Consider the following 24,945-nt stretch of genomic DNA (forward strand, 5'->3'; position numbering starts at 1 on the left):
TACAGTACTGTTTCAGGCTTTTTGGTATGTTTCAATGTCTGAGAGATTAGTTATGTCCTTTTGTATTTTTTCTTTTTTGAAGATATTGCTTGGATAATCTTTTCAAAGTCCATAAAATAGTTTGCCTATATTTTTGACTGATTGTACAGAATTTATTGATATAAAACAACTCTCAGGTATATTATGTTGATTCATCCAGACTAAGGATGGCATGCCTGTTTTTTTTTTTTTATCAAATCTACTTCTGTATGTTTCAAGGGTATTTTAAAATTGCATTATATAACTTTTCTATATGTGATGTTTACTGAACACCTAATCTTTCTTGATATCATGCACATGGTTTTCTTCCTAATCTACTGCCTGCCTCTGTGTGTGTGTGTGTGTGTGTGTGTGTGTGTGTGTGTGTATGAAGGGCAATGACTTTTTTTCTGGCCCCACTAGGGATTGAACCCCAGGGCATTTCTCAGGCTAGACAAATATTCTATCACTCAGTTTACCTCCCCAGCCCAGACCTTTGGTTTCTTTAGGTAGTATCAGTTACTTTGTCTTCTGTGACTAGATAACTCACAAGAAGCAATTGAAGGGAGAAAGGACTTACTTTTGGCTCATGCTCTGAAGAGGCGCAGTCCATCATGGCAGGGAAGGCTTAGCGGGGGAGTTTGGGCAGGTTGGTCACAGTGCGTCTGACTCAGGAAGACGAATGTTGGTGCTATTGCACTTTCTCCATCCTTTCTGTTTATTCAGTCTGGGCCCTCAGCCCAGATGTTGTGACTTACATTTAGGGTGGGCCTCCCCTTCCATTAAACCTCTTTGGAAACTCTCTCACAGACATGCACAGAGGTGTTTTTCCATGGTGATTCTAAATCCAGGTAAGTTAGCAATGAAGACTAACCATCAACTTAACACCTTCACACATTACTTTCTTTAGAGATAAGGTGCATGTGTTCTAGGCTAGCCTTGAAATCACTATGTAGTAGAAAATAACTTTGAGCTTCTGATCATAGGTGTGTGCCATAATACTCAGTTTAGGTGGCACTTGGGTTTGAACCCAGGGCTTCATGTGTGTTATGCAAACACTACCAACTGAGCTACATTCCCAGCCCAACACATCACTTTTAAACCATAATATTCCACTCCTGGTACTCATAGGCTTTTGGCTATCTCATAATACAAACATGCATTTAATTCATCTCTGAGAGTCCCCTTAGCCTTAACAGTTCCAAATTGTTCAAAGGTGCATGTTCAAATTCTTCCCTGGGGTTCAAGATAATCTCTGAACTGTGAGAAACTATAAATTCAAAAATAACTCCCCAACTTCCAATATAAAATGGCATAAAGTAAACAGAGCAAGGAAAGATTAGACCAAAGCAAGACCAAAATCTAGCAGGACAGTCACCAAAATGTGCAGCTCATGATTGGCATTTGTGGTTCTTGGTGGCAACATCTGGTCTCTAATAGATTTGGGTAGCCCAGCCCCTACAGATATACTTCTTGCAGAACATGGCATCTCTCTCTTGGGCTAACTTTACTTGGTGACTGCAGCTTTCTTCAGCATGTCTCATGTTTCTAACACTCCAGCATCTTAGGGCTGCCATTGCAAACCAGGATTCACCTTCAGAGCTTCCCTCACAGTTTTCTTGGTACCTTAGTACAGGAAGTCGGACCTTGCTACATGTTGCCTGGCCTTAGCAGCTTTCTGGAGCATTGGGACGAGCCTTCATGATCCTTTATTCTTGCATTCTCTATATCTGTAAAGCCAGCACCATGGGCATGATGTCATAATATGCTGCCAGGATGAGATGTAACTTGGACCCCTTGGGCAACAGCTACCATAGCTTCTATGTGCCTTCAAGATTGAACCTGGGAAAACACTTCACTGGGCAGCTATTCTCCATCCGGGAGACCTGGAGGCTTTGTGTTTCCAGACATTCTCCTTTCTAATGACTTTGTATCATTTTATCCTGGAGCTCTTGGTGGGTGAGTCTTTTCCTTAAGGCATCTTCAGTATGGTCCCATTGTAAAGCCTGAGGCATCTTCGTAGTGGCACCAATCTCTTTAATGATAATTGTTGGGCCAAGACCCCTGGTCACCCAGGAATCACCCAGAGAACCACCAAAGAATGTGAAAGCAGCAGGTTTCTTTATTGCAAGCCTAGGCCTGGGCTCTGTCCACACAGTCTGGCACAGCGGTAGTGAGGGAGAGGACCCCAACCCTCAGAGGGAAGGGGTTTATAAAGAAAAAAGAAGATCACCAAGGTTACATCATATTGTGACTTTTAAAATGATTGGTTCTAAGAGGTCACGTGGGGGAATTTCAGAGAGGGCGCGTGTGGGAACTCCAGCCTACTTATCTTAAGTCAGTAACTTGTTTACAGAACCTATCTTTTGCAAGAGGCTGGGGCCTCCGTGGCTAGGTATCTCTGGAATATTCTTGGGTGGAGGTTTCCCAGGAATCGAGGGTGGGGGGCTATATCTCAGCAAGCACTGATACAGAAGAAAAAATAGCAAATTAGTCAGCTAGTTCCTCATATGAGCCAGGCCTGGGCTCTTTATTTACTTAAAATGGCTGTCTGATTTATAATGGCAGCACCACTGTCCAGCCACTAAGCGAGGTCACAGAAGCCAGATGCAGCGCGTTACTTCTCCTTGGTCTCTCAATAGTAACCTCCTAGTCTGTATCCAACCTATCCTCCACTTTAACGTGATGCCCAGGAGCGGTTATAGCAGGATCAAATTGTAGATATATCTTTATCTTTTTCAGTTGTCTCCATACTGATTTGCATAGTGGTTGTATAAGTTTGCACTCCCACAAGCAGTGGGCAAGGGCTCCTCTTTTCCTATAGCATCACCAGCATTTGTTATCATTCGATTTTTCTTTTTCTTTCTTCCTCTTTTTTTTTTTTTTTTTTTGGTTTTTCGAGGTTTTCGAGGTAGGGTGTCACTCTAGCCCATGCTGACATGGAATTCACTATGGAGTCTCAGGGTGGCCTCGAACTCACGGCAATCCTCCTACCTCTGCTTCCCGAGTGCTGGGATTAAAGGCATGCACCACCACGCCTGGCTTCATTCGATTTTTAAAAATAATATTTTATTTTTATTTATTTGTTTATTTGAGAGAAAGAGAGAGCAAGAGGCAGCTAGAGACAGAGAATGGATGCACTAGGGACTCTAGTCACTGCAAATGAACTCCAGATACATGTGCCACCTTGTGCATCTATCTGGATTTTATGGATCCTGGGGAATTGAACCTGGATCCTTAGGCTTTGCAGGCAAGTGCCTTGACTGCTAAGCCATCCCTCTATCCCTTTATTCAATTTTTTGATGACTGTCATTCTGACTGGAGTGAGATGAAATCTCAGAGTTGTTTTGATTTGCATTTCTCTGATGACTAAAGATGTTGAACATCTCTTTACATGTGTAATAGCCATTTGTATTTCTTCCTTGATAATTCTCTGTTCAGTTTTTGATTGGGTTGTTTGATTTCTTATTGCTTAGGTTTTGAGTTCTTTGTACATTCTATGTAAATCTTTGTCAGAGGCATAGCTGGTGAAGATTTTCTCCCATTCTGTGGGATGTCTGTTGACTCTGTTGATGGTTTGCTTGTCTGCATAATAGCTTTTTAGTTTCACGAGGTACCAGTAGTTGAGTGTTGATCTAATTTTCTGTTTATTGGGGTATTTTTCAGGACAATTTTCCTTACACCTATATTATGGAGTATTATCCTTGATTTTTATCCTAGTTGTTTTAGAGTTTCAGGTATTATATTGAGGTTCTTAGTCCATTTAGAGTTGACTTTTGTGCAGGGTGAGAAAAGTAGGTCTAATTTCATTCTTGTACGTATAGTTATCCAATTTTTATAGCCCACTTGTTGAAGATGCTGTTTTTTCTCCAGTGCATGTTTTTGGCACCTTTGTCAAAGATCAGGTAGCTGTATTGCTTGGTCTTTGCATGATTTTATGTCCGTTCTAGTTTTATTAATTTTTTAATCTTCATGTGCATATTGGCTCATCTCCTGAGTGTGGAGAATTCCATACAGTATTCTCTGTAGGGCTGGCTTGGTGCTCATGTAATCATACCGCTGGTTTATATCATGAAAGGTTTTTCTTTCACCTATTATAGGGATACTTTTTCCTAGTATAGTACTTTGGGTTGGCAGCCATGGTCTTTTAGCTTTTGAAATACTCCGTTCCAAGCTCTCTGGCTTTAAGGGTTTCCACTGAAAACTGAGGTAATATTTATAAGTTTACCTCTGGATATAATGAGCTGATTTTCTCTTATAGCTTTTCGTCCTCTCTCCTTGTTTTCTGTGTCTAGTGCTTTGATTACTATGTGTCATGGGCTGTCTCTTCTCTGGTCCTGTCTGTTTGGTGTCCTGTGTGACTCTTTCACAAGGCTGGGAACATTTTCTTCAATAATTTTCTTGCAGATATTCGCTATGCCTTTGGATTTTATTTCTTCCTCTTGTTGTATGGCTATAATATAAATATTTGTTAATTTTTGTTATGGGGTCTGGTGTCACCCAAGTAAGACCATCAACTCATGGAATGTGAGGCAAAGTTTTATTGGATATAAAAAGAAAGAAAAGAAAAAGACGAAAGTCTGGTATATCAGGTCTGTACCCCAGAGGTAATCTCAGGGCAGGGCAGCAGCCCTGACCTGTTCAGAGTGTCAGCTTTTATTGGAAATAACCACATGATGTTAGGAAAAACAAAAACAAAAACCAGAATGGGAATTAAATCATAAATCACAATTTAAATGTGACAGTTACAGCCATAAAAGTAAAACAAAGGAACTTGTAAACAGATCTGTTGGTCAGTTATAGGAAGCACTTCCTGGGGATGCGAAGTAGGCCTGTGACCAGGAGCCCCCCTTTTCTTAAGGAGTTTGCTCAACAGTGCAGGCCCCAGGAAATGCTATTCATCCCAGCAGAGCCTCTTGTTTACCTGCCATTATTAGAGCCTCCTGTTTGTCTACCATCAGCAGAGCCTCCTATAAGGAAATGACTTCTCTATTTTTCTAGGCTAGGTATCAAGAACAGTGGAGAAATGTAACATTTTGCTTTCTTTATAGTTTTAAGGTGTCCCAAAGTTCCCTCATGTTCTGTTCACATATTTTTTTTTAACTTGACAATGTTTTTGGAGTCCTGATCTATTTCTTTGAACCAATGTTTGATTTGTAATTTAAATTCTTTTTGCAGATTCGCAGAGTTTCTATTTGATTATGTTTTGTCCAGTTTCTTCCCATTCAACTAGCCCTTTGATCATGTTCTCATTAAGTTTTTTGTTTAACATGCTTGTTGAGATTTCATTTTGACCTTCTGTGTCTTAGGTTTCCTCTACACTTTGATAAGTAATTTTGGTGGGGATCCCTTTACTGGGTTTTGTATATTATTTGCTTGCATTGGCATCTGCCCATCTTGAATTCAGTTGTCTCATTGAGAATGCAGCAACAGCAGGTCTTGTGTAGCTTCTGTTGGGTGGCCTAGTCTAAACTGATTATGGTGGACATGGGATTGAAGATTATCCACTGGGTTGGGTGGGTGTACTTGAGCCTGAACAGGGTCAACTTTGTGTATGCCTCCACCCAGAAAATCTGGGTAAGACCCTGGGAGGCCTGGCTTGCCTGATGTCCACGCCGGATACTGTTCTTCCAGTCCTATTCACTGTCTGTTTTTTTAGACTGAGATCAGCTCCAAGATTCTCCTGAGGGCTGGAGCTGGTACATAGTTGCCCTCTGCAGCAACCCTTCTTCAAGTAACTTTTGGGGTTTTACAAAGTGGGTGTAAGAAGTAGAATCCAAGTTGGTTGGACGCTCACCACTGACCTTCCCCTGACTTGTTCCCTCCCAGGTGTCTAGCCCTGGTGCACCACCCTGGCGCTCAACCCAGTTTCATAATGGCATGCAGTCCTGCTCCCCTCTGACCTTCTATTGGTTTTTCCCTCCCAGACAGGCTCCCTGGAATGGTGTCTAGACCTGGTTCATAGCTCACTCTCACAAGTCTCACAATGGCACGCAGCCCTGCTCCCCTCTGACCCTTCCACTGGTTTGTTCCCAGCCATGGATGGTGGCCCTATCTCCTTTTCTCCCATTTGTAGGCTATATCTTCTTCACTCTGTTGTTTCTCTTGTTATGTGAATGTGTTTTAATCCCATACTCTTCCACTTGTCACTCTTTACTCTTTACTGTGGCCTTTCTTGAGTTTTACACTTTCACTTCCTTCTGCATTGTGGATCAGATGTTTTCTCTCAGGTTTTTGGGGACACCATCCTCTTCATCCTCTATTTTATAATTATATCTTTAAGTTAAGCACATGACTCAGTCTATTTTCTGTTGTTGTAACAGAATCACAGACAGAAGTGAGCAGAAGTTGAATTGGTTAATGCTTCTGGAGTCTGGACATTCAAAATTAAAGTGTCAGCATCTGGTCAGGCCTTGCTTTGTTATAATATGATGGACACAGTGTATGAGAAAAAGCAAGAGCAGGCAACTTGCTTTTGTATCAACCCATTCTTTGTTGATGATATTAATACATTTCATGAATTAGGAGCATCCATAGACTAAACACTTCTGGCCCTGTCTGCCAACACTTTTCCATTGGGGGTTAAGTTTATTGCGCATGAACTTTGGGGAGGCCAATTCAAAACACCTCAGGTTAGTTTACTATTCTTTTTTTGCTTTTCCCATTTTTTGGGAAGAAACTTTCAGGAGAGGAAAAGTAGACAGTATTATATTTTATTGCCAATTTGTAAAAGGGAACCACTGGAAGACAGTCAGTAAACAATATGCTTTGGGTTTTGATCTGCAACTAAGCCTTGTGTGTGGCTTCTTGGGGGATCAGACCTGGAGATGTGGGGGGAATGGATGTAGGCATTCATACAATGCTCTTGATATTATCCTGTCTTCTCATAAAGGCTCAATACCTAAAGGAATTTAGAAGCTGAGCAGTGACTCAGAACCATTCTGAAGCTGAGTAGAAAAGGTTTAAGCATAACTGAATGCATCATGTTAACTGTAATGTTTTCTTGCCAATGGCCAGCAAGCTGGATTCATAAATTTAAAGAATGTTCATGCAGGTTGAGACCAATATCTAGTATATAGAAGAATTTCTGGGCTCCCTGTTCTAATGTGGGGGAGTGGTTTACAAGGAGTATCATATGAAATATTCGTTTCAAAATCTCATAAAGAAAAGATACCTTCTTTTATGGAAGAAATATTCCAAAAATATTAAAAATTAATACCCCCAAATGAGAGTGGGACAATGTAATGCAAGTACAAGTAGCTTTTCTCTGAGTTGAAAACTATGGCATGGACCTTCCACATCACTCTCTTCTGGCTGTCACTGGACGCTAGGGTACTTTCAACCCTTTATCCCTTCCCAACTCCTAGCAGGAGTGGGAAGGTTGAATGTAGTGGCAAGATAGAGTGACTGAGCTCTTGGGGAAAATCTCAGGTTTTTAGGGCTTCTTTTCTCAGCAATAGGAAGTACCTTAGGGCAGAGGCTGTGATTGGAAATTACTTAAATCTTCATTTTTTGAATTATTTATTTTAAAAAAAATTAGAGAGAGAGGGAGAGAGAAATGGTGCACTAGGGCCTCAGCCACTGAAATTGAGCTCCAGATGCTTATGCCACCTAGTGGGCATGTGAAACCTTGTGCTTGCCTCACCTTTGTTTAGCTGACTTACATGGGATCTGGAGAGTCAAACATGGGTCCTTAGGTTTTGCAGGCAAGTGTCTTAACCACTTAGCAATTTCTCTAGACCTTAAATCTTTATTTTAATCTCCCAGTTGACGCTTTTTGAACCAGATCCCCTTAAGCATCGTGGGACCTATGCAGAGGAATAGGTGGAAATCATGGTTACAACAAAAGGCCTGAAAGAGAGTGGCTAATGCACCAAGAAGAAAGACTTCTCAGGTCCTAAATGACCTCAGTCCCTGCACGGGGTTCTAGGGTGCAGGATCGCAGCTGTGTGGTCGTCTGCAGTGGTAAATACAGTGTTATTGAAGGGCGGGAAAAGGGGTTGTGTAGAATGCTGCTTTGATCTTTACACTATCAGCAGTGCTCTGGTAAGAGTTTCGCTGCCTCCTGTCCCATGCTTGCCAGCCTTCACAGTGCAGGGGAGGGAGGCTCATGAATACAGAGTTTGTCACATGTGCTCCCCACATGCCTCTTGGAGGTATGGAGCTGCCATACCTTTCTCTCCTTTGTCCCCTTCCATGCTTAGAAGATGCCATACCCCATAGTTCCTCTGCCAAGGGTGAGCCCTTAGTGTTCCTGAAGGTGACCAGTGTCTAAGGGACATTACTTACAATGCAGACCATAATTGGTGAACTGGTGTGTACTGTGAGCCTCCACATGTTCTACCGCCACTGCTGGTCATTGTACCTTTAATCACCAGGAGGAAAGACAGGCAGGAGAACAGACTCAGGTCAGGAGTCCTCATGGGGAACTGCCATGTGGGCAAACCTCAGGACTCTAGACACACTGTCCTTCCAGATGGATGTCAGTCTGTCTTAGAGAAGGGAGTCTGTCTCTTTTTCCTTCAGCCATCTCTGGTGGCTATTCATTATTCTAATTTCTCCTCCTTGCTGATTTGGCTCAAAGCCTGGGCACTGGGTATGGTACTGGATGGTTTACTATTGTAGTCAGGTTCGCATTGCTGGCAGAAATCACCTAGACAAGAGCAGCTTGTGGGAAAAAAAGGTTTATTTTGGCTTACAGGCTCGAGGGGATGCTCCACAATGGCAGGGGAAAATGATGGTATGCACAGAGGGTGGACATCACGCCCTGGACAACATAAGGTGGACAATAGCAACAGGAAAGTGTGCCAAACACTGGCAAGGGGAAACACCCATAAGCCCGCCCCCAACAATACATACCTCCAGGAGGTTTTAATTCCCAAATCTCCATCAGCTGGGAACCTAGCATTCAGAACACCTAAATTTATGGGGGCCACCTAAATCAAACACCACATTCTGCCCCTGACCCCATAAACTGATAACCATCCATGATGTAAAATGCAATGCATTCAGTCCATCTTTAAAAGGCCCCATATTTTTAAAAAATTTATTATTTTTTTTTATTAGTTTTCTATTCAGCAAATACAGTTTGGTACTATTATTAGGCTCATCCATGATGTACCCCCTCCCCATTGGCCCCTCCTTGTTGAGGTATATGGGTCATGCCTTGTGGAGTTAGCCCACAGCCATTGGTACGATAAATGTCTCTGCATATCCTGACCCAAAATATGGCTCTGACATTCTTTCCACCCCCTCTTCTGCAAAATTTCCCTGAAGGCCCCATATTTTTTATCAGTTCCAATAATATATATCCCCATAATCCAAGGCCTTTTAACTGAGCCATAATACAAAAAAAGAGAATCCCTCCAAAACCCATAATGGCACAGAATAAACATTCATACTGCAAAAGATGGCATTGGGTATAGCAAAGAAATATGTAAACAATACACGATTTAAAGAGGGCAAACACCAAAGTTCAAAGTCCAATAACTCTAGCCAATGACAAGTCTCTAAGTCCTATAATTCTAATCAGCAGCAAGTCTCTGGAGTTCCAATACTGTTTCTCCAGCTAGGCTACTCACAGTCCTGGAAAACTTCTGGGGCCAGCAGCTCTCCATGACAGCTATCTCGTCATCCTGGCATCTCCACTGGGTCACCACTGCAACCCACGGTTCATCCTCATGACCCCATGGGGTCTCCATGCAGGCATCCAGCAAACCTGCTTCACCAGGCCCATGGCCATTTCCAAAACACAGGAAGGTGTTCCAAATTCAATGACCCTCTCTTTCCTGCATTTCTTATACTCCACAATATCAAGTAGGGTGCCAATTTATTAATCCAGGGGGGAATAAAGCAGACTTTGAATAATGGGACATTCCTTGAACACTCAGGCCCCTTCAAAAGAGTCTACATTCTTCCTGTTGCCTCAGTGCAGGTCAGCTGGCCCAACCTCAGAGGTTGTAATCTCTCAATTGCAGCTGAATGGACATCATTTCACACAAAGATTTCATTTTTATTCTGTGCCATATCCCTCTGCTCACACCAGTTCATTTCTACACAAAGCAACCCTGCACAACTTCTCAGGACATGGCCATAACAGCAAGCTTCTCACACAAACTGTTAGCCCAGTCCAGGCAAAGCTCTTTCTCACCCTCACAAGCCGAACCTCACAGTCCATAGTTCTTACTGCCTTCAGGTCTTTCAGCTCTGACCAGAATAGTCCATTTAGCTGTACTTACAGCACTGCAAAGTGTCTCTTAGACCAAGGCTTCAAATCCTTCCACATTCCTCTTGAAAATCATCTCCAAAAGACCAAAGTCACATAGTCAGGTGTTTAGCAGCAAATTACACCACTCTACTGTTGCAGTCAGGTTCACATTGCTGGTAGAAATCACTTGACCAAGAGCATCTTGTGGGTAAAAAGAGGTTTATTTTGGCTTACAGGCTTGAGAGGGAAGCTCCATGATGGCAGGGAGAACGACGGCATGAGCAGAGAGGGTGGACATCACCCCCTGGCCAACGTAAGGTGTATAGGCAACAGGAGAGTGGGAGTTGGCTATAACACCCATGAGCCTGCCCCCAATAATGCACTCCTTCCAGGAGGCGCTAATTCCCAAATCCCCATCAGCTGGAAACCTTGCATTCAGAACACCTAAGTTTATGGAGGACACCTGAATCAAACCACCTCACAGGTCATTCTGTCATCTATGCTTGGCTGCTGCTATTTGTGGCAAAAAACAGGTCATATACCTTTGTGAGTGACCACAGACAAAGCTCCTGCTATTTTTAAGATGAAGCAAAGAGGGGCTGGAGAGACGGTTCAGCAGTTAAAAGCGTTTGCTTGCAAAGCTTGCTGGCCTGAGTTTGATTCCCCAGTACCCATATAATCCATTTGCATAAAATGACATATGGATCTGGAATTTGTTTGCAGTGGCAAGAGACTCTAGCATGTCCATTCCCTTCCTCCCTCCCTCCCTCCCTCCCTTGTTTTCTCCCTCTCTCCCTTCCTTTCTCCTTCCCTACCTTTCTCCCTTTCTTTCTCTCTTTCTCTTTTAATAAAAGGAGAAGCAAAAAGAAAGAAAGAACACCAGGGTCATTTTATAATCAGGTGTTTAACATAAACATTCTTTTTTTTTAAAATTTTTATTTATTTATTTATTTGAGAGCGACAGACACAGAGAGAAAGACAGATAGAGGGAGAGAGAGAATGGGCACGCCAGGGCTTCCAGCCTCTGCAAACGAACTCCAGATGCCTGTGCCCCTTTGTGCATCTGGCTAACGTGGGACCTGGGGAACCGAGCCTCAAACCCGGGTCCTTAGGCTTCACAGGCAAGCGCTTAACCACTAACCCATCTCTCCAGCCCTAACATAAACATTCTTATAAAGAAGTGTCAAAGATTCATGGAACCAGAGACTCAATTGGTAATCAACAGAGGAAACTTGATTGTGCTGTGGATGGATGCTAATTCCAGGTACACCTGATTGAAGGTTGAGAGGATGCCTGGATATGGCCTTTCTTCCTTCCCTCTTTCCTTCCTCCTTTTCTCTCCTGACACCTGGGCTCTGCTTAGCTTTATTTCCAGAGAAGCTATCCCCAAGTCATCGAAGAGAAAGCCCATTGTGTAATTAACGACCAGTACTGTAGCTATCCCATGCTCTACCGCTCCTTCCTCAGGGTGAGGCAGTCTGGTTCAGGCACCCATCGTGGTGGGTGGATGGGAACAGGGAGCTCATAGGGAGTGAAGACAGTCAAGTTCCAAAGGGAAATGACTAGCTTCTTTTGGAAAACGAGAGAGAGACAGAGAGAGAGAGAGAGGGAGAGAGGGAGGGAGGGAGGGAGGGAGGGAGAGAGAGAGAGAGAGAAAGAGAAAGAGCAAAAGAGAGCGAGCGAGCGTGAAAGCGAGCGAGCGAGCGCACACTTGATCTGTACAAATCCCTATACCTAGAAACATTCTGACTTCATGCTTCACAACACACACCCGGGGGTGTGCTGGCTTCCTAAACTGTCCCCTCGGGACCTCCTCCACAGGACACTGGTCCTTCATCAACTGGTCACTTCCTGTGCTTCTGACCCAGGGTCTTTCATTCTCTTCCTGGTACTTCACATTAGCTGTTTTTCCTGTGGGGCACAGCTTCCCAGAGATGGCCAGCCTCTGCCAGGAGAGGGCGCCCCTGTGTGTGCCCTGGGAGTCTCAGCGCAGAGCTAGATTTACTGTCTGCGCCAGTGTCTTCTGTTCATGTGTTTTTTAATTTATTTCTATTTAAGCAAACTGAATCACTTAGGCTTAAATTTAATCCATTTGTACATCAATTTGGGAAAAAGAAAGGCACTAAAAAATAAACCCTGGAGAGATTGCTCAGTGGTTAAGGCACTTGCAAAGACTAACCACCTAGGGTTTGATTCCCCAGTACCCAGGTAAAACCAGATGCATGAAGTGGCACATGTTTTAGTTTCTGTCAGAATTCTTGATAAAACATGAAACTTCAAAATTTTCCAATACATGTCATATGCCCCCAAGTGACTAGCTGGCTTCTCATGCTTTCTGGAAAGCTTTTTTTTTTTTTTTTTTTTTTTTTTTTTTCTGTTTTGGTTTTTGAGGTAGGGTCTCACTCTAGCCCAGGCTGACCTGGAATTCACTATGTGGTCTCAGGGTGGCCTCGAACTCACAGTGATCCTCCTACCTCTGCCTCCCAAGTGCTGGGATTAAAGACGTGAGCCACCACGCCCAGCTTCTCATGTTTTCTCAATACATAGGCCACGGCACAATAACACAGAAGTCCTGCTGATCTCGCGAGAGACCAGAATATCCACTGAATGGAACAGTGGGATTTATTCAATCAAAATCTTTCATCTTCAGATGAAACCTTGGTCCCCAAAGTCACTCTGGGTGGGTAGTTCTGTACAGCTTGTTCTGCACTGAAAGCCCCTGGTTCACTGGAGAGAACTTGCTGACAGCCTTGTGTCTCCAGCCACATCAAGCTATCCTGGACATCTCAGATGGCTCAAGGGGACTCAGCAGCTGTGCCCTGCTGTTCTTTGAGACTCAGGTGACCATTCATGAGAGATTCCTGGTGCCATCTGCAGTTTCACTTTGGGGGATGTTTGCCCAGCATGGCTGTCCCACTTCCTGGCACAGGTCAGCCCTTTCCTTGTTGTGCCCCACACCTCATCACCTGTCTAATGCGCTGTTTTGATGCAGGCAGCAACTGACCTGCTGCCCGCTGCCTTGCTTCTGAAGGCGGCTTCTTTCCATCGCTCAAGAATGCTGGGCAAATTCCTCCAGCATTAGCAGGCTTTCTCTTCCACATCCAGCTTGCTTTTTCACCTTAGCCTCCTAATCTCTTGCATGGTTCTGACTAGAGAGATTTGCCATCACCTCCGAGGTAAGAGCTTGGAGTTGGGTTCTATTCCTCTATGCCTGTCAATAATTATAAGCAAGACACTTATGTGTCATTCATGGACTTCCCCATTAGAAGAACTCCACTAAAAAAAATAAATGGTAGGAACTTTGAAGGATTTTTAATCACTTGGACTTAGGTTTATTTTCTATCCTCTACCAATGATTTTTGTTTTGCCTCAACTGTGGGTTTACAAATAAGAATTAAGCACAGCTAAAATTTGGTATTAGGGAAGTAAGGAGATGGCTCAGCTGTTAAGGCACTTGCCTGCAAAGGCTAACAACTTGGGTTTGATTCCCCAGCACTCACGTTAAACCAGATGCATAATGTGGCACATGCATCTGGCATTCATTTGCAGTGGCCAGAGGCCCTGATGTCCCCATTCTCACTGTATCCCCATCTCTCTTTCTCTGCTTGCAAATAAATAAATGAAAATATTAAAGAAACTGGTATTAGACACATCTTTATGTAAACATCACAAGATATCTTCAGAGAACAGTATTTAGTTGTACATAGCAAAACATTGCAAATAAAACAAAACATTATGGTAACTATGGGCATATTCAAGGAGGTTGAGGCAGGATAACCTTTTAAAGACAAAAAGGAAGATTACATGACTCATTTAGACAATAATTATTGGCCACAGATTTATAACAAGGGTGATACCAGTCTAAGATTGACAATTTCAAGGTAGAAGTCCTGGAAAAGTTCCTTTGTGTGTAGCTACAGTGGGTGTATGTAGTGTTGTGCCTTAGTGTGTGGCTGCAGTGTGTGTGTGTAGTGTTGTGGTTTAGTGTGTAACTGCAGTGTGTGTATATGCTTGTGTAGTGTTGTGGTTTTAGTGTGTAGTTGAAGTGGATGTGTGTAGAATTGTGGCTGAGTGTATAGCTGCAGTGTGTGTTTGGAGTGTTGTGGTTTAGTGTGTAGTTACAGTGTATGTGTAGTGTTGTGGTTTAGTGTGTAGCTACATCTGGTATTGTATTGTGTACTGTTGTGGTTTGGGAAGATTTTATCAGAGTCACTGTCATTCATTCACTTAAGAACTTTTCTTTAGCATTTTCTTTAGTGTTCATGAAAGACTTTTTTTTTTTGATTTTGACAACTTATAAAGATAATCAAGCCACCAAGATTTTGACTCCAAGCTCTTATTGTAGTTTTGTTTTGTATTTTGTTAAATTATGAGCTACTTATTCTTAACTGCTGAGCTATCTCTACAGCCCGTGAGCTATTTATTCTTATATGGACAGTAAACCTTTTTTTCATTGTTTGTCATTTCAAAAAATTTTTGTAAGTTATGTACACAGTGTTTATGCAGCCATGTTGGTACCATCGTTAGCCTCCTCCCTGTCCTCCCCCCTCCACAGGGACCCTCCTTGTTGGGAAATACGGGTCGTGCATTGTGGGGGTAGCCATCAGTTATGGGTATGAGGCAATGTCTCCGTGCATAGTGTCCCAACATTGGCTCTAAAAATCTTTCTACCCCCTCTTAATGCAAATTTCTCTGAGTCATGCTGGGTTTGTTTTAGGTCTACTTCAGTGATGAGGTCTTGGGAGCCTCTGTGTCTCTGGATATCTGGCTTGGTAGGGGTTGAGTGTTCTCTGTGTCTACCTACTTTACCCTTGTTAGTAAACCATTTTTTAATGTTGCAATGACAGCAAAATAAAAAAATAGACCTTTATTGCATATGTATGTGATGTTTGGTATATGCATGTGTGTGTGTGTGTGTGTTGATGCATGTTTCATGAATGTGTGTGGAGGCCAGAGGAGAACATGGAGTGCCCTTCTCATATAAATCATCTGCATATTTCTTTCCTTGAGATGGGGTCTCTCCCTCAACCCAGAATTTCTGTCTGTCAGTGAGCCCCAGTGATTCTCTGGTCTACGCTCCTGGGAGACTGAGGTCACAGACATGTATGGGCACACCCAGCTTTTTACATAGGTTCTAGGAAGTTAAACTTGGTGGTTTTTGGCCTAGGAGGCACTTATACTTAAGCAGAAAGTGCCCTTAACTAGTGAGCTATCTTCCTAGCTCCCCCAAAGAGAACTTTAAAAGCTCCTGAGATGGTAACTTGATACTCTTTGGACATCCAGGTTTTCACTCCAGTCATTCTTATCTCATTAACTATAGGCAATTGCACATATTTAACATGCATGTTACATGTTAAAATCACCACAGAGTAGAACCTTTCTGATGGCTTCATCTCCCACTGTGTTTTCTTCTGAGAGCCATCTTACCAGGGCCTTGTCTTCTAGGTAAACAACAAAAAGAATGACTACAAAAATGTTTTCCTTCAATTAAAAACTCTCAGATTAAATTGTTTATCATTTATTTGCTAACAGAGAGAACAGATGTAGAGAAAGGGAGAAATAGAGAGAGAGAGAAAGGGAGAAGTAAAAAGAGAGAGAGAGAGAGAGGGAGAGAGAGGGAAGGAGGGAGGAATGGGCACTGCAGGGCTTCCCGCTACTGCAACTGAATTCCAGATGTATGTGCCACTCTGTGCATCTGGTTTGACATGAATACTGGTGAATCAAACCTGGGCTAAACCATCTCTCATGTCCTGATTTTCAGAATTTAAGTTTAAAATAAAGGAAATTAGAAATTTGTATAAAGTGAAACAAAAAATTCCACAATTAAACCACTGATAGCTATTTTTAACATCTTGATGCATAACCTTCCTATTTTGTATATGTATGTTGACTTTTAAAATCAAAATTAGGATAATATTTGCATATGCTTTTATAAATAAAATTACTTTCCAAATTGTAATAATATATAGTCTTCAATAATATGTTATGGTCTTTCCCCCATATAAATGTATTTCTATTTCATTGTTCTAAGAGTCTGTACAATGTTACATTGCATAGATGGGTTACAATCAGCTTCTTCTGTCTGTTGACATTTGGATTAGTTCCAGTTTTCCCTACCTGAAACAGTTTTGCAAAGAGCACCTGTCAGCACTGAGTGACTTTTTTCCTTTTGTTTGCTGATGCTGGGCATGGAGCCCAGAGCCCAGGCCCTGTGCAGTCTGGCTTTGTCAAGTGCCTTTTCAGTGCTGAAAAATCAGCCCTCAACTGCCACTTCAAGGTTTGTGGTAAAACTTTTGGTGAGTAGCTATCTTTCTGAATGCTGTGAGCACCATCTATTTTCTTGGAACTTTTGGCAAGAGTAATGGCATTTGGCCCTTTTAAAATTATTTTTGTTTATGAGAGAGATAGAGAGAGAGAGAAAGAGAGAGAATGGATGCATCAGGGACTCCTGCTACTGCAAATGAACTCCAGGTTCATGGTGCCACTTTGTGCATGGCTTTATGTAGGTACCGGACTTTCAGGCTTTGCAAGCAAGTACTCTTAAACACAGTCATCTCTCCATTCAGTATTTGGTACTTTTGACAGTAGCACATTGAACCATGAAATGGATATTAACTACCACATGCTTACTGTCCCACTTGGCTTCAGAAATAGTGGCTTTTTGCTGGATGAGTGTGTGTATGCACTTGTCACCTCTAGATGGGAGGTCCTGCCCTGTTGGTGGATGGCCTGCCATGAAGCATCTGCACATACGAATATTCTCAGGAAGACTTCCAGGCATTGTAGAAAGAGCTCTACTCTCTTTTGCTCGCTCCTTACCTTGCTTCCATTAGCTTCCAACATATTATTACTTATTCTGCATTATAATAACACTGTAGTATGTATGCATGTGTGCATACATACAAACATGTAATTCTTTTTGTCTATCTGCCTTCATCAGTGTTTGAGCTCCAGTCTGTGAATGTCTCTTTCTTGTCACCATTTAATCCCCAACACTGCTGACAGTGCCTGCTACATAGTAGGCACTCAATAAATGTTTCCAAACAAAGAAATCAATGACACCAAGCTATATGTGACATAGACTTAGGATCCCATATCTATAACATATCCATGGTTATTGATCCAACAGTCTGTCCAGAGGTATAATCCATAGTAATTTTCACAGTTGTTCTGTGGAAAATGGTTCTCATTGATTTATCTAAGAAAGTTTCTTATTAGAAGGACTTTTTTTTTTTTTTTTTTTTTTTACCAGAATTTTAAACTGAGAAGAAAGTGAAACGTAATGTCACGTTTTGCCACTGGTAGAAAGCATTGATGATCTCGTTTCCCGAGTGAAGGATTCTGTGTGCAGGCACATTCGTGTTTTGTGTTCATATTCTCCCCTGGGTGCTCACCTTTGGAAAACCTTCCCATGGGTTTGGATTTAAATGTGCCTCTCTTAGTAGAAAATCTTTAGCTCAGCGCAGGCTGTGCCTTTGAAAGCAGTGATAATGCTAAGAATGGGTAGCGTAAAGGCTCTAATTTACAAGTTACACATAATAATTTCACATGAATACTTAATAACTCACACCAACTTCTCTGTTGCAGCCTTTTTAAAGCTCTTTCTCTGTGTGTCTCTCTGCTTGTTTTTTTTTTTTTTTTTGTTGTTTTTTATTTATTTGAGAGCAACAGAGAGAGAAAGATGCAGGTAGGTAGGAGAATGGGCACACCAGGGCCTCCAGCCACTGCAAATGAGCTCCAGATGCATGCTCCACCTTGTGCATATGGCTTATGTGGGTCCTGGGGAATCGAGCCTACAAACGGGGTCCTTAGGCTTCACAGGCAAGCACTTAACCGCCAAGCCATCTTTCCATCCTTTTTTTTTTTAATCTCAACATAAAGTTTATTAGGGAATGGAATTTGTAATTTGTATCAACAGAAATCAGCCAATCTCAATCATCAGCTGAGCAAGAGGGTAAAAGGTAGAAAAAGAGTCAAATAGAACCTACAGGTGTTATTAAAGACCAGGCCATGAAACGCCTCTAGTGAGGGTGGCCATTGGCTTGCTGATAGCTGTTTTTAACTATTCCCTGTGCACAATAAGTCTTACAGAGGTAGTAAATATCCAATGAATAGCATTGACTTAGTGACTGGGGTTCTATGAAATCTTTGGAAATTACTAACTGCAGATGATGTCATCCTTTACTCCAGATGGAGCCAGTGTTTTACTTTTCATTGATTATGAACTTTACTATCTGACTATATGAATATATTGCATGTTGGTCATATTCTCATCGGGTTATGCTCTTGCATCTCCTCTCCTCTGCCCCCCATTCCACTGAGGGCCCTCCTCAGTAAGTTATTGGTATTCACTGTGGGGTCATGAATGCACCACTTAGTCTCTGTGGAGGGCCAGTGCCTCAGGATACTCCTTCTCACTCCGTGGCTTTTACAGTCTTTCTGCCCCCTCTTCTGTAATGTTTCCTGAACCTTGGTGGGTGTGTTTTAATCTCCTTTAGTGTTAAGCTCTGTTTGTTTATTTTAATTTAATTAGTTTATATATTTATTAATTTTGCAAAGAGAGACAGAGAAAAGACAATGGGCATGTCAGGGCCTCCATTGCAAATGAACTCTAGATGCATGTGCCACGTTGTGCATCTGGTTTTATGTGAGCACTGGGGAATTAAACCCAGGTCATCAGGCTTTGTAAGCACATGCCTTTAATTGCTGAGTCCTCCCTCCAGCCCAAGCTCTGCTTATTTTTATAAAGTTACTTTATTAAAAACTCCAGGGCTTACAGCATAAAAACACTATATCATTTATTATTAACTGTCTTGAGAAATTTTTAAAAAAATATTTTATTTATTTATTTATTTGGGGGTAGATATTTGGCTTTCCTTTCTTGTATTGATATATTCTGGATCTCTCCCATATTTTCTGCCATCTGTAAGACAAAACAGACTCTCCACCCAAGCGTGAGAGCAGCTTGGATTAGAGAGGATAAGCACAGTTATTTGAGAGGTTTTCTTTTTGGTGTGTAAGCCCACTCTTTTTTCAAAAAAAAAATTTATTTATTTGAGCATGAGAGGGAAAGAGGCAGACACACACACATACAGACAAAGAAAGAAAGAGGGGGGAGAGAGAGAGAGAGAGAGAGAGAGAGAGAGAGAGGGGGGGGGGAGAGGGAGGGAGGGAGGGAGGGAGGGAGAGAGAGAGAGAGAGAGAGAGACAGAGAGAGAGACAGAGGGGGAGAGAGAGAGAGAGAGAAAGAGAGAGAATGGGCACGCCAGGGCCTCTAGCCACTGCAAACGAACTCCAGATGCATACGCCCCCTTGTGCATCTGACTTATGTGGGTCTGGGGGAATTGAACTGAAGTCCTTTGGCTTTGTAGGCAAATGCCTTAATCTCTAAACCATCTCTCCAGCCCAGCCCACTCTTTTTAGCCAGATAGTTGTGGAGTTTCTAAGGTCTAGGAGTTTCCTATCCATGGTGTTTGGACTTGTTTCCCAAATACCAAGTATGAGTTCTCCCCCACTGAGCAGGTCTCATGTCCAATCTGAGAGCAGTTGGTTACCCGCGTAGACTGTGTGTCACTATTGCACAGGTGTGTACCTTTTGCCCAGTGGTTGTCTTTGTAACATGCAGGAGTGCTTATTCATGCTGTTGATAACCATTGTCCCACAGCATTTTCCAGTGCTATGAGGGTTAGCTAGGAGGGAACTGGTTTCCATCTCAGTTCAGCATGGTCTCTTGATGTGCTATGACCATGGGCTGTGGTGTCTTCAGCAGTAGGGTCTTACCTTTTAGCTCTGGCAGGTAACTAAGTGCTTTGTCTATGATCTACATTTACTTTGGGGACCTCATTAATCCATGACCACGGCTTACTGTTGGGGATAACCCAATACTGGCCCTGGAATTTACAAGCCACAGTCCAAGGTTTTAGGGATAAGCTTTCTCCACTTTCTACAGGGCCCATAATTATTTTCACTCCTTTTATTTAGTGTTTTTTAATAACTTTAGGTCATTCCATACTGCTATGGAATGTAAACTAGACAGGACTGGTCTCCAAATGGGTCCTGATGCCAGGGTGAAGGAACAGCACAAGAGAGTTCCTTCTACAAACTGAGTGGTCACTGAGCTTGCCTGCCAGGTATTTGAACAGCGGGTCTTTTCTCTTGTATCCATGTCTCCATGGAAGTGCTTGTTTACAAATAAAATTGCTAGTGAGTTCACCATTAAGATATATGCATGTTTCTGGGGAAAATTAGCACATGAGCATTTTTATTTTTGAATGTTTGCAGCAAATATGACTTTTAATGAGCTCTTTATCAGTTTTGATTGTCTATTTCTAACCTTGCTGTGACATTATCCAAAAGTAGTGGTGTAATTCAAGTTTACTTAAAATAATTCTAATTATAATGTATTCAAAATGCTTTCAAAATGAATAAATGTATCAGCTGTTAAATATATAAGAATTTTCTTTAGTTTTTAGAGACTTAAGAACTGGATTTTTTTTACTTAGGCCAGATTTTGATAGAGATAATTTTAAAATAAATTAGGGCATCATGAGAGCAAAATTCAGCAATGAAAAATAGGGTATAGAGTATCTGATAAATGAGCCCTAAAAGATACATGGATTTATGCTTGACTTTTTGAATGTCAACATTCTGTCTTTTCCTCAGCACACCTTATGGTCTCAAAGACTTCCAATCCTTCCAGACACTGACAGGACTCAGGCTGACAGACACCGCCTCCTCCCATCTTGAGTTGCTATGTGACTCACATTGCCCCCTCCCATTCTGCAAAGGGCTCCACGGAGGACCCTACCCATGTTCTAGTCCATCCCCTACATGCTGATTAGGGAAGTTGAAGATACAAGATTGAAAGTATGTCACCTTCCTACTGTGATGAGGTGCCTGGGAATAAACAATCTCCACTTTCTTATATATTCTGCTTGCCTGTTATACCTGGATAAGCATCTCTTTCCCTAGATTTGGATAATTTTCTTGTATAATCTTATTAAAATATTTTATATGCCATTGGCTTGAAGTTCTGCTCTTTTTGGTATGCCCTTAATTAAAACATTTGGTTTTTTCAAGATGTCTGACATTTCTGTCATGTTCCAGTCATATGCTTTCTTGAACTTTTCATTGCTTTTGATGAATTGATCCAATTCCTCTGTCTTGTCTTCAAGGCTTAATTTCTGTCTGCCACTTGATCCATTCTACTGGTGAGGCTTTTCACAGAGTTTTTTGTTTGACTTGCTGGATTTTTCATTTCCAGCTTTATTTCAATTTGTTCTTTCTTCAGGATTTCTATCTGCTTATGGAGTTTCATTTGATATCTTTGTTTGACTTCTGTTCTTTTAACTGTTTGTGTTTTGTTGGAATTAATTTAGGCTTTTTGAATTTATGTCTTCTTTGAATTTATGCAGAATCTCATTTATGCGTTTTTCTGTGTAGTCTTTGCATTCTTTACACATGTTGATAATCATACTTTTAAACTCCTTGGAATTTTCTCTGGGTAGTTCTCATGGGGGTCTGTACTGTGGGATTGGTATTTCTTGGGGGAGACCTATTTTCCTGCTTTTTCATTATAAGGTGAGATTTACTCATTTGGAGATAGGGCCTTGGTCAGGTTTTCTGGCACACCCATGTTATTGAGTGGGTACTTGGAACAGTGTGTGTGTGTGTGTGTGTGTGTGTGTGTGTGTGTGTGTATTGGTCTTTACTTGCTTTGTAGTCTTAGAGTTCAGTCTTGGAGGTCCTTGGTATTGCTGCATTGATGAGGTGGTCTCAGTGCACTTGCAGCTGTGTCGGAATGCACACTTGGCTCCCAGAACAAATGAGAGCTCTTTGGAGTCTCCTGCTCTTTGAGAGCAGGATTACTAAAAGGAATCCAACTGCTGCAACTTAAGCACCAGGTCCCATTGGGTGCTGTGCTCCATGGAGAGAGAGAGAGAGGGAGGGAGGGAGGGAGGGAGGGAGGGACGGAGGGAGGAAGAGATGCTGGGTCCTGTGCTCCACAGAGGGTGAATAGGAGAGGATTTTTTTTTTCTTTATTAGATAGGTACATACTCAGTGTGTAAACAGCTCATGTTGGTACCATCCTTAGCTCCTCCCTATCTTCCCCCCTCTGAAGGGACCCTCCTCATTGGGGTTGTCAGTTATCCATATGGGGAATGTGGGTCATGCATTGTGGGGTTAGCTGTCAGTTACAGGGAAGAGGCAATGTCTCTGTGCATAATGTTCCAACTTGGGGCTCTAACAATCTTTCTGCCCCCTCTTCCATGAATTTCCCTGAGCCATGCTGGGTTTGTTTTAGGTCTACTTCAGTGATGAGGTCTTGGGATCCTCTGTGTCTCTGGATATCTGGTTTGGTAGTTGTATGTTTTTTGTGTCTATATCCTTCACCCTTGTGTTGATACCTGGTTCACCATGAAAGCAGCACTCTTGCTCATTTGTCCAATCACTCTATGGTTTCAGCTAGGGCCCTGATGGAGTGCAATGGGCTGATTCTCTCCTCATGTTCTGTGTCCATCTGAAAAAGAGAGGCAAATTCTCCAGTGGGAAGTGAAGTTAGCTCCAGATAAATGGGATAACCATTATTAGTTTAGAGAGAATTTAATGCTTAGGCCTCCTTGTAGCCCAAGATTGGTGGGAGCTTGATATTGGAGAGTGAACTCATTTTTTTGGATATGATTATGACTTATTTCCCAGTTCTAGCTATAGATTCTGTTCCACTGAGAAGATCTGTTAGCCAATTCAAGAACAGTTGGTTCCCACCATGGCTGTGTGCCACTATTGCACTTGTGTGAGCATCATGTCAGGTTGTTTGCTGCTGTGTAGCTTAGACCACGAGTTGCTCATTTTTCCCTAGTCGCTAATGTAGCACCTTCTGGCACTAGATGAGCTAACTGTGTGGGGACTGTCTCTCTTCCAGATTCCAGCCAAGTCACTCTATGTTCTCTTTCAACAGCATATGGTGTCTTCAGTGGTAGGGTCTTACCACTAACCTTTGGTGGCTCATCAAGTACTCTGACAGAAATCTGTCTTTTTTGGGGGAAACTTGTAGCTCTCTCTGATCAAGAGCTCATTGTAGATGTTATTCACATGCTGGTACTGAAAGTTACAGGCCAGTGCCAAGGAAAAGAAGGAAGAAAAAGATAAGTGATATCAAAAAAGATAGAAGAAGCCAGGCGTGGTGGCACACACCTTTAATCCCAGCACTTGGGAGGCACAGGTAGGATGTTTGCTATGAGTTTGAGGTCACCCTGAGACTACATAGTGAATTCCAGGTCAGCCTGGGCTAGAGCGAAACCCTACTTTGAAAAACCAAAAAAAAAAAAAAAAAAAAAAAAAAAAAGAAAGAAAGAAAGAAAGAAAGAAAATGATAGAAGAGAGAAACAGATTAAGGTTAGGGAGGACCCTGGAGCTGCCACCAGGTGAATTGGGGCCGGGGGCATGGGAGGAAACGAGACTGAGGGATGTGAATAGCTCTGGGAATCAGAGTCTCTGGAGCTGGAGCTGGAGCTGCCCCTGCCCAGGCTTCTCCAGCCCAGCCCAGCCAGCCTGTGTGCCCGCCCGCCCTGAGGTCTTCCCACCCTGCCAGCCCAGGCTGGTGGGATTGTTAGATAGAACATGGCTCCATCATCACCCAGGCACAGAGAGAAGATGCCCTGGTGCTCACCAAGCAAGGTCTAGTCTCCAAGTCCTCTCCTAAGAAGCCTTGTGTCTGTAACATCTTCAAGGCCCTTTTTTGCTGTTTTCATGCCCAGCATGTTGGCCAGTCAAGCTCCTCCACTGAGCTCACCTCACTGAGTACAAGGAGGAAGCCATTACCACTGCTAAGTCCAATCTGCTCCAGTGTCTCCAGTACCAGTTTTACCAGATCCCCGGGACCTGCCTGCTCCCCGAGGTGACAGAAGAAGATCAAGGAAGGATCAGCATGGTCATTGACCGAGATAAAAACCCTTCTGCCTAGCTCCTTTAAACCAATCAACAATGCTGACTTCATAGTGCCTGTAGAGATTGAGGGGACCACTTACCAGGTGTATGTGCTCAAGAGGCCTTACCCGTGAATGAGTTCCTGAGACGAATGGGGATGCTCTTTGAATGTGTTTTCTTCACTGCCAGCCTGGCCAAGTATGCCGACCCTGTGACAGACCTTCTGGTGTGCAGTGTTCTGGGCCCTGCCTGTTCTGTGAGCCCTGTGTGTTCCACCAGGGCTGCTATGTCAAGGCCTCAGTTGCCTGGGGTGGGGGTGGGGGGCTGAGGAAAACCTTTATCCTGGACATCTTCCACCTGGAGAACAAAGTGCCTGTGCACTCCTGGTTTGATGACATGGCAGATACTGGGTTGCTGAACGTGATCCCAATCTTTGAGGAGCTGAGCAGAGCAGATGATGGCATCCTCAGGCAGCTATGGGCCCCTTGGCCTTCCTGATTTTAAGCAGCAGCCATCCCAGTAGAGGACTTGGCTACATTGTGCCTTTCTGATCCTCCTGACTGACCCGTGCAAATGGAAGCTGGAGCACCTCAACAAGAAGGAGCCTGGAAGTAGTGAAGAGTGATTGGAAAGAGCATTAGGACAGCTTATATGTGGCGTGGGCAAATCACACCATCAGTATCTAGAACTTCCTGCCCTCAGAGTTGGGTTTCTGGATTCTAAGTGTGGGTATCTGTGGTGAACTGTGGTTCTGTGTGTGCGGGGTTCAGTGGGGGAGAAGCTGAAAGATTAAG

The 24,945-nt window shown here is 42.8% G+C and overlaps 1 protein-coding gene and 1 pseudogene across 2 annotated transcripts in view; both read left to right on the plus strand.

Annotated features, from left to right (window-relative positions):
- The window catches only part of Oca2 (OCA2 melanosomal transmembrane protein), a 263,060-nt gene that overhangs the window by 120,687 nt on the left and 117,428 nt on the right, over positions 1–24,945 (plus strand). The window lies entirely within an intron of this gene.
- On the plus strand, positions 5,497–24,649 carry LOC105944269 (annotated as a pseudogene).

The sequence above is a fragment of the Jaculus jaculus genome, chromosome 3, assembly GCF_020740685.1.
Source record: "Jaculus jaculus isolate mJacJac1 chromosome 3, mJacJac1.mat.Y.cur, whole genome shotgun sequence".
Classification (NCBI taxonomy): Eukaryota; Metazoa; Chordata; class Mammalia; order Rodentia; family Dipodidae; genus Jaculus; species Jaculus jaculus.